Here is a 10,564-nt window from a genome sequence, read left to right as displayed (position 1 = left end):
AAAACATATAAATACACGCTGCTGACACCCACCGGGTGATTCTGAAGAAATTTTATAAATACGAGAACAACGTAAATATCCGAAAGAAAGGTAAGGCCGCACAAATACACACGCAAGTATCCAAAGGTAAGGGTGCACAAATACACACGCAAGTATCCAAAGATAAGGCCGCACAAAAACACACGCAAGTATCCAAAGGTAAGGAAGTAAAAATACACACGCAAGTATCTGAAGGTAAGGTGTATAAAAATACACACGCAAGTATCCAATGGTAAGGCCGCACAAATACACACGCAAGTATCCGAAGGTAAGGGTGTACAAATACACCCGCAAGTATCCGAAGTAAGGGCGCACAAATACACCCGCAAGTATCCGAAGTAAGGGCGCACAAATACACACGCAAGTATCCAAGGTAAGGGTGCACAAATACACACGCAAGTATCCAATGGTAAAGCCGCACAAATACACCGCAAGTATCCAAGGTAAGGGTGCACAAATACACACACAAGTATCCGAAAGTAAGGGTGTACAAATACACACGCAAGTATCCAAGATAAGGGTGCACAAATACACAAGCAAGTATCCGAAGGAAAGGGCGCACAAATACACACGCAAGTATCCGAAGGTAAGGGTGCACAAATACACACTCAAGTATCCGAAGGTAAGGGTGCACAAATACACACGCAAGTATCCGAAGGAAAGGGTGCACAAATACACACGCAAATATCCAAGGTAAGGGTGCACAAATACACACGCAAGTATCCAAGGTAAGGGTGCACAAATACACACGCAAGTATCCAAGGTAAGGGTGCACAAATACACACGCAAGTATCCAAAGATAAGGCCGCACAAATACACACGCAAGTATCCGAAGGTAAGGGTGCACAAATACACACGCAAGTATCCGAAGGAAAGGGTGCACAAATACACACGCAAGTATCCAATGGTAAGGCCGCACAAATACACACGCAAGTATCCAAGGTAAGGGTACACAAATACACACGCAAGTATCCGAAGGTAAGGACGCACAAATACACACGCAAGTATCCGAAGGAAAGAGCGCACAAATACAGACGCAAGTATCCGAAGGTAAGGACGCACAAATACACACGCAAGTATCCGAAGGTAAGGACGCACAAATACACACGCAAGTATCCGAAGGTAAGGACGCACAAATACACACGCAAGTATCCGAAGGAAAGAGCACACAAATACACACGCAAGTATCCGAAGGTAAGGGCGCACAAATACATACGTCAGTATCTGAAGGAAGAAAGGGAAGGGCGAAGTAATACACACGCTTTGACAATGTTCCCCGCGACTCTTTGTTCGTTAGTTAACATAGAGCATTACTTCGGTGCCTTCCTGTATCGAGAGCTCAAATGCTCTCGAACCCTCAAAAGTCCCTAGATCCTATAGCTTTTTACTGACTACTCTATTTGTTCTTTTAATTTTGCCAAGCAAGAGTATGAAGGTGAACGCGGTGCTTGAAGTGCGATGGTAGTTCTGGCGGTAACATGCCTCTTCAGCGGTACTTTAACTCCATACCACTTCACAGAAGGTGCTGCAACGTCTGTGATAGACTGCATACGATGGCTAAGAGCCATGGGTAATGGTGACGCTTCAATTGCAAACTACTGCACAAAATACAAGGTATGCCAATATGTCTATGTGCACTCGATGTTTTAAATACCCGGTATGACCTTGTCTAGTCAGTCCAGTCGGGTGGTTTAGCCAGTCAAGTCCGGTGGTCAAGTCAGTCCAGTCGGGTGGTCTAGTCAGTCCAGTCGGGTGGTCTAGTCAGTCCAGTCGGGTGGTCTGGTCAGTCCAGTCGGGTGGTCTAGTCAGTCCAGTCGGGTGGTCTAGTCAGTCCAGTCGGGTGGTCTAGTCAGTCCAGTCGGGTGGTCTAGTCAGTCCAGTCGGGTGGTCTAGTCAGTCCAGTGGGGTGGTCTAGTCAGTCTGGTTGGGTGGTCTAGTCAGTCCAGTTGGGTGGTCTAGTCAGTCCAGTCGGGTGGTCTAGTCAGTCCAGTCGAGTGGTCTAGTCAGTCCAGTCGAGTGGTCTAGTCAGTCTGGTTGGGTGGTCTAGTCAGTCCAGTCGGGTGGTCTAGTCAGTCCAGTCGGGTGGTCTAGTCAGTCCAGTCGGGTGGTCTAGTCAGTCCAGTCGGGTGGTCTAGTCAGTCCAGCCGGGTGGTCTAGTCAGTCCAGTCGGGTGGTCTAGTCAGTCCAGTCGGGTGGTCTAGTCAGTCCAGTCGGGTGGTCTAGTCAGTCCAGTCGGGTGGTCTAGTCAGTCCAGTCGGGTGGTCTAGTCAGTCCAGTCGGGTGGTCTAGTCAGTCCAGCCGGGTGGTCTAGTCAGTCCAGTCGGGTGGTCTAGTCAGTCCAGTCGAGTGGTCTAGTCAGTCCAGTCGAGTGGTCTAGTCAGTCCAGTCGAGTGGTCTGACGGGTGGTCTAATCAGTCCAGTTGGGTAGTCTAGTCAGTCCAGTCGGGTGGTCAAGTCAGTCCAGTAGGGTAGTCTAGTCAGTCTGGTCGGGTGGTCTAGTCAGTCCAGTCGAGTGGTCTAGTCAGTTCAGTCGGGTGGTCTAGTCAGTCCGGTCGGGTGGTCTAGTCAGTCCGGTCGGGTGGTCTAGTCAGTCCAGTCGGGTGGTCTAGTCAGTCCAGTAGGGTGGTCTAGTCAGTCTGGTCGGGTGGTCTAGTCAGTCCAGTCGGGTGGTCTAGTCAGTCCGGTCGGGTGGTCTAGTCAGTCCAGTCGAGTGGTCTAGTCAGTCCAGTCGAGTGGTCTGACGGGTGATCTAGTCAGTCCAGTTGGGTAGTCTAGTCAGTCCAGTCGGGTGGTCAAGTCAGTCCAGTAGGGTAGTCTAGTCAGTCTGGTCGGGTGGTCTAGTCAGTCCAGTCGAGTGGTCTAGTCAGTTCAGTCGGGTGGTCTAGTCAATCCAGTCGGGTAGTTTAGTCAGTCCAGATGGGTGGTCTTGTCAGTCCAGTCGGGTGGTCTGGTCAGTCCAGTCGGGTGGTCTTGTCAGTCCAGTCGGGTGGTCTAGTCAGTCCAGTAGGGCGGTCTGGTCAGTCCAGTCGGGTGGTCTAGTCAGTCCAGTGGGGTGGTCTTGTCAGTCCAGTGGGGTGGTATAGCTGTGTGCTTGGATATGCAATTAAGATTACGAAAACAAAATCTATTACTTGTAACATTTAGTCAGATCTAAAGGGATGGGTTAAATGTCTGGAAAAAAGCAAAACAGACAACGATTCTGTGCTAAAAGGATTGTACACGTTCGTCACAACACGTGTTAAAGTCGATCAAAAGACCGGATTGTGGCCCAACATTACCACCAGGATGCTGGAGACAGTCATAGATGGTGAGTGAAGCCTCGTTTCAATATAATCGCCCAGATTGCATGGAAAACTAAGATGTCGCATGTCGCGGTCTCCCACAATTGTTCGACAATGCCTGTATATCCTCTTGTCTTCCATATATATACTATTTGTAAAATCCGAATAGATTTTCTTAGCATTCCAGAAACACCAATAGGACTATTTAGGTTTATTAATGTCAGTGACTTCCCTTTTATTGGAAGCATTCACAAACAAACCTCTTTTATGCGTCAAGAATCCTTCAATAGGTCATTTAAGCTATAAGCATGCGCGCGCACTCACCATGGGAACCTACCTCATCAACTACCGGCATTCAGCGCGCGCTTCGTTTGATGTAAGCTTAAAAAAGCGCGCGCTGCATTCTGGTAGTTGAGGTAGGTTTCTATGGTTATGTGTGCGCAAACTTATAGCTGGAATGGCCTATTCAGTCTTTCTTGGTTCTCCCAGCATGTTTGATCATGGGCGGATCTAGGGGTGGGCCGAGCGGGTACTTGCCACCTATTTTCAGACATTTGGTTAAAAACAGCTAGAAATATAAGGAAATCTATAGAAGCACAACGTACCCGTCCCCGCTTTCTTGAAACTTTTGTTTCGGCTTCCCCTTTTTGAAACTCCTGGATCAGCCCCTGTCTGTCTGTCCGTCTGTCTGTCTCTCTCTCTCTCCCTCTCTCTCTCTCTCTCTCTCTCTCTCTCTCTCTCTCTCTCTCTCTCTCTCTCTCTCTCTCTCTCTCTCTCTCTCTCTCTCTCTCTCTCTCACACGTCTTATCAACAAGTTGATTTTCTATTTTTCACTTATTTTGTTTTTCGCCCTTTGTTTACTGTAAAATCAATAGGGACAAATAAAGAGATGGGATACCTGTGATAGCTGTCGCGTAGTCTTTGTACGTATATGTATCTTCTCTACAGGTAAGGCTTATTCGTTAACGACGAAGTCGACTGCAAATTACCAAATTTCTTTTAATGTCCGTGAAGGTATGACTGTACTATTTCCGCAATTCAGCTCTTATTTTCGTATTTCTGACAGAAGGGGTTTTGCTTTACGTTTGTAAAATCCAGTCTAAAAAATTAACTAAATCGAATTGTAGGATCTAGCTTTTAGCCAAGGGGGGGGGGGGGGGTTGACCCAAAATTTCCGTCATTGTTTTACTTCCGTAACGATTTTGGAATGAACAGCCACAATGAAAACAATAATAAAGGCACCCCAGGCAATTTCTAATCAATTTGGAAACGCTGGATATGTTTTGCTATAATACTGATCCCCATCTTTTAGCATATAAAATTTCAACCAGCTGCTATCCTGGGGGTGTTGAAGGTTTCCTTCCGATTTTGCTATCTCTTAGGGTATAAAATTATTCTTAAGGGGGTGTTCAACGTTTTTTTCCCATTCTGTTATCTCTTGGGGTATAAAATTCGATCAACTTCTTTTTCTAAGGGAGTGTTTAACGTTTTTTTTCCCGATTCTGCTATCTCTTACGGTTAAAAATGTATCGACCACACCCAACTTACTATCTTTTAGGGGTGAGAATTTCTATTGACTACAAGTGCTTCCCCTTAGGGTAAAATTTTGCCGACGATGACCCCCGTCTCTGTTTTTATCGGGATCCCCCTGGCTTGACCCCCCCCCCACCAAGGCCTATCCGGCATGCAGACCTCATTCGATGTGAGCACAAATGGTCTTGGATCTGCTTCTTTGGCTATTATAGAACGGCCCTGTTTTTTTTTAATAGACAGGAGTGGACTTCAAAGGATACATATATATATATTTTTTCACTCACGCATTGTAATTGTTTCTAGGCATAAGCGTTCTGCCTGAGAATGACAGTGCAGTGGTAACGAACAAGAGATGCACCATCGAGATGATGAAGGTGATCAAAAACAACAATTATGGAAATTGCAGGGCTATTGAAACATACATAAACTGTATGCTTCGTGCTGTATGCTCCGAGGAATCCACATTGCTCAAACGTTTTCAACATTTCCTGAGGAACAAAGCTCTGGACACTCTTGAGCGCTTCAAGAACTCTGACTTGCAAACAATATGCATCTGAGTTAGCAAAATAAGCGTTTCAACTTTCGTATCGGACGGTTTTTTATCAACTTGTAATCCTCTCGAGGGCTGATGTAAGATGTAAGCTCTTAGAATATGTTAGGATAATTTATATTTTAGTTTATAGTCAGTAGTCGAAAGAATGACCCATTCTTGGCTTCTCCATGTTATCTGATAAATTTACAACTTGAAAGCTGATTATTAAAGATATTGCGATCCTCAACTTTTTGGTTTTGGACACCTCATTATTACGTAAAGCTCTTTATTACACCTCGTATTACGCTTGTTATTATGGACCCCTCGCTATTACAGACATCTTGCTAATACGGACAACATGCTATTTACGACACCTTGTTATTACGGACACCTCGCTATTACGGACACCAACTAACAGCAACAGCAATAATAATGATGATGATGATGATGATGATGATGATGATAATGATGATGATGATGATGATAATGATGATAATGATAATATTTCTAATAGTTAAAAACTAATCAATTGTTGTTGGGCCTACAAGCCTACAAAATAGGTACGTCCTTAAGTAAGATTTTAATTTGCTGAGACAGTCAGTGTTTCTAATGTAGTAATATGTAGCCGGAGGGAGTTCCATAATTTAGCTGCAAAGTGTAAAAAAAGATCTGTCCCCATAAGTGTTTGTTAGTGATTTAGGAATGACGAGAAGGTTCTTGTTAGCGGATCTAAGGGATCGAGATGGCGTATACGGTGTAAAGAGTTCAGTGATGTATTCAGGAGCCTGGTTGTGGAGAGCTTTATGTGTGATTGTAAGAATTTTAAAGTCTATTCTAGACGCAGCAGGTAGCCAGTGAAGTTCCTTTAAGAATGGGCGTAATGGCGTCCCTCTTCTTAGCACCAACGATTAGCCTTGCGGCAGAGTTCTGGACACGCTGTAATTTAGCGATTTCTTTTTCTTGGAGTCCAGACAGAAGACTATTATTGGCATCTAGTTTTGAGGTTATGAAAGCGTGTACGAGCTGTTCACAGTTATCGCGGTCTAGGTATTTCCGGATTCTGCCAATGTTTCTTATAGAATTGAAAGCCGATTTGCATATGTTGTTGACATGTTTTGTCATAGATAAACTCGAATCGATGATCACTCCGAGGTCGCGTGCTACCTGGGTTGGTTTGATGACATGTCCATCAACGACGATTCCAGGAATTTTGTTGGTTGACGAGAAGCGAGATGTGATATGTACAATTTCCGTTTTATCGGGGTTACAAGCGAGATTGTAATTTCGCCAGTAAGCCGTTGGGGATGAGATAGTTCATCGTCTGGTGTTTTTGATAAAGGCAAGTGTTTTTGATAAAGGCAAGTGTTTTTGATAAAGGCAAGTGTTTTCGATAAAGGAAAGTATTTTTGATAAAGGCAAGTATTTTTGATAAAGGCAAGTGTTTTCGATAAAGGAAAGTGTTTTCGATAAAGGCAAGTGTTTTTGATAAAGGCAAGTGTTTTTGATAAAGGCAAGTGTTTTTGATAAAGGCAAGTGTTTTTGATAAAGGCAAGTGTTTTAGATAAAGGCAAGTGTTTTTGATAAAGGCAAGTGTTTTTGATAAAGGCAAGTGTTTTTGATAAAGGCAAGTGTTTTTGATAAAGGCAAGTGTTTTTGATAAAGGCAAGTGTTTTTGATAAAGGCAACTGTTAAGGCATCCAAAACCGACCCTTTCAGGCAAGGCTTCGTTTTGACAATCGCACGCTCCGGTTGCGAGCTATGCGCCGTGTCCGCGATGCAAGAGTTTGTTCCCATCTGTGGGTTTTTCGGTTTCGTTCCGGTAAATACCTAACTCGGTCATTGGTCTTTCTTAGAGACGCAGCACGCGCTTGCGGCCTTCCTCATAGCAGTTTAAAGGGGCACTCATTTAAAATTGGGGCGGCAAGCTACGCTGCCGCTGCAGGCCTGCCCGACTGGCTTATCAAAATGCTTGGTCGTTGGTCCTCTGATTGCTACCAGCTTTACGTACGTACACCACAAAACATTTTATTAACTGCTGCACCAAAAATGGCGAGAGTCCAGCCTGTCACTCTGACTTAAGCATTGTTGTTATTGTGCTTGGGGGGATGCATTCTGCATCTTGTGGCGGTTATTTCTGCCTGACGACTTTCACAAGCGGGGTTTGTTTTCTATAAGTTGTGCTTGTGCGTTTTTGGACCAGCCAATACTCTCGTCCGATCCTTCACGCGGGGTGTAGGAGAGATGAGTGAGGCCTAAAGTTCATATGCTTACACTACAAATCCAAGGCAAGTCTCGAAGAATAATCTAAGTGAATTTCTGGGCCAGGGTTTATAGAAATGTCCATAAATATTGTAACGTCAATCGAAGGATCATGTCCTGGGATTATGTGTAGCCGTGTTTTGATGTCTTGGTGACGGAACGCCTCGATCGGTGAGATCCTGATGGCGCCAAGCGCAATAAGACAGGCAAAGGCTTGAAAACAGTGCAAAAAGACGCAAACTGGTGTTGGCTTGGGTGTTTCGGCAAAGAAGAATCCATTTCATTGATTGAGAGATTTTCATGAGGATCAGTACCGATCATACACAAAATGAAACACAGAGCAAAAAACATCGTGGCCGCCATGATCGGCGCCTGCGCAAACAGATCACACTATTACAGACAAATTCCACTTTTACAGACACCCCACTATTACGGACACCCTACTATTAAGGACACCCCGCTATTACGGACACCCCTCTATTACAGACTATTACCTGTTATATTACAACATATATTACCCATGTCACCTCGCGGTATGGGCGAGTGCAGCAGAGCGCTCTTGACAACGTTTATTAAAATGGCTGTATAAATGCAGATATGACATCGGGATGGTTTTTCTTGAAGTGACGTCATCGATGACGTCTCGCATCACGTGACCATATCTTGGCATCGCCCTTGACACATACACGACACCTACCAAGTTTGGTTGTTATAAAATGTTTCTTTTACGAGATATGGATGTTTTTATTTTGACGACGTCAACATAATTTACTTCTAATGACGTTATCGATGACGCCACAATCACATGACCATATTGGGGCACCTACTTTGACAAAAACATGACACCTACCGCCATATTTCCTTCTTGCAATATATTTCTTTTTATTTTGATAGCGTCAGCAAATTTTTGCTTCTAGTGACGTCATTCATGACGTCATCAATCACGTGACCACAGTTTTGCATTTCCCTTGGCACATAAATGACACCTGCCAAGTTTGGTTGTCATACGATGCTTTTAAAGGACGGACAGACGGACTGACATCGCGTCACGGAAACTCGAGTGGATGGGTTACCAATGTTTGTTACCGTATATACCACTTTTTCTTAGGTATGGGGCTCCGCTCACGCGGCGCTTCGCGGGAGCTCCGCTATTGCTGAAACACCTCTATTACCGACATCCCACTATTACAGACATCCCGCTATTACAGACATCCCGCTATTACAGACATCCCGCTATTACAGACATCCCACTATTACAGACATCCCGCTATTACAGACATCCCCCTATTACAAACATCCCGCTATTACAGACACCCCGCTATTACACACACCCCACTATTACAGACACCCCGCTATTACAGACACCCCGCTATTACAGACATCCCACTATTACAGACATCCCACTATTACAGACATCCCGCTATTACAGACATCCCACTATTACAGACATCCCGCTATTACAGACACCTTGCTATTACAGACATCCCGCTATTACAGACACCCTGCTATTACAGACACCCTGCTATTACAGACATCCCGCTATTACAGACATCCCGCTATTACAGACATCCCCCTATTACAGACACCCCGCTATTACAGACATCCCACTATTACAGACATTCCGCTATTACAGACATCCCGCTATTACAGACACCCCGCTATTACAGACATCCCACTATTACATACATCCCGCTGTTACAGACATCCCACTATTACAGACATTCCGCTATTACAGACATCCCACTATTACAGACATTCCACTATTACAGACATCCCACTATTACAGATATCCCGCTATTACAGACATCCCACTATTACAGACATCCCGCTATTACAGACATCCCCCTATTACAGACATCCCGCTATTACAGAAATCCCGCTATTACAGACATCCCGCTATTACAGACATCCCACTATTACAGACATCCCACTATTATAGACATCCCGCTATTACAGACATCCCCCTATTACAGACATCCCCCTATTACAGACATCCCGCTATTACAGACATCCCACTATTACAGACATACCGCTATTACAGACATCCCGCTATTACAGACATCCTGCTATTACAGACATCCCACTATTATAGACATCCCGCTATTACAGACATCCCCCTATTACATACATCCCCCTATTACAGACATCCCGCTATTACAGACATCCCGCTATTACAGACATCCCACTATTACAGCCACCCCGCTATTACAGACATCCCGCTATTACAGACATCCCCCTATTACAGACATCCTGCTATTACAGACATCCCGCTATTACAGACATCCCACTATTATAGACATCCCGCTATTACAGACATCCCACTATTACAGACATCTCGCTATTACAGACATCCCACTATTACAGACATCCCGCTATTACAGACATCCCACTATTACAAACATCCCGCTATTACAGACATCCCGCTATTACAGACATCCCGCTATTACAGACATCCCACTATTACAGACATCCCGCTATTACAGGCATCCCGCTATTACAGACATCCCGCTATTACAGACATCCCGCTATTACAGACATCCCGCTATTACAGACATCCCGCTATTACAGACATCCCGCTATTACAGACATCCCGCTATTACAGACATCCCGCTATTACAGACATCCCGCTATTACAGACATCTCGCTATTACAGACATCCCGCTATTACAGACATCCCGCTATTACAGACATCCCGCTATTACAGACATCCCGCTATTACAGACACCCCGCTATTACAGACACCCTGCTATAAAGACACCCTGCTATTACAGACATCCCACTATTACAGACATCCCACTATTACAGACATCCCGCTATTACAGACATCCCGCTATTACAGACATCCCGCTATTACAGACATCCCACTATTACAGACACCCCGCTATTACAGACACCCTGCTATAAAGACACCCTGCTATTA

The 10,564-nt window shown here is 44.7% G+C and overlaps 1 long non-coding RNA gene across 1 annotated transcript; it reads left to right on the top strand.

Moving 5' to 3' along the window:
• The first annotated feature begins 2,716 nt into the window (after window positions 1-2,716).
• LOC116615406 lies at window positions 2,717-5,632 on the top strand. Its single transcript, XR_007312225.1, has 3 exons — window positions 2,717-3,346; window positions 4,196-4,268; window positions 5,157-5,632. It is a non-coding gene; the product is annotated as an uncharacterized LOC116615406 (long non-coding RNA).
• Window positions 5,633-10,564: the final 4,932 nt, after the last annotated feature.

The sequence above is a fragment of the Nematostella vectensis genome, chromosome 7 (assembly GCF_932526225.1).
Source record: "Nematostella vectensis chromosome 7, jaNemVect1.1, whole genome shotgun sequence".
Lineage (NCBI taxonomy): Eukaryota > Metazoa > Cnidaria > Anthozoa > Actiniaria > Edwardsiidae > Nematostella > Nematostella vectensis.
The sequence above is the reverse complement of the archived record's forward strand: the minus strand, read 5'-3'. Positions and strand labels throughout refer to the sequence as shown.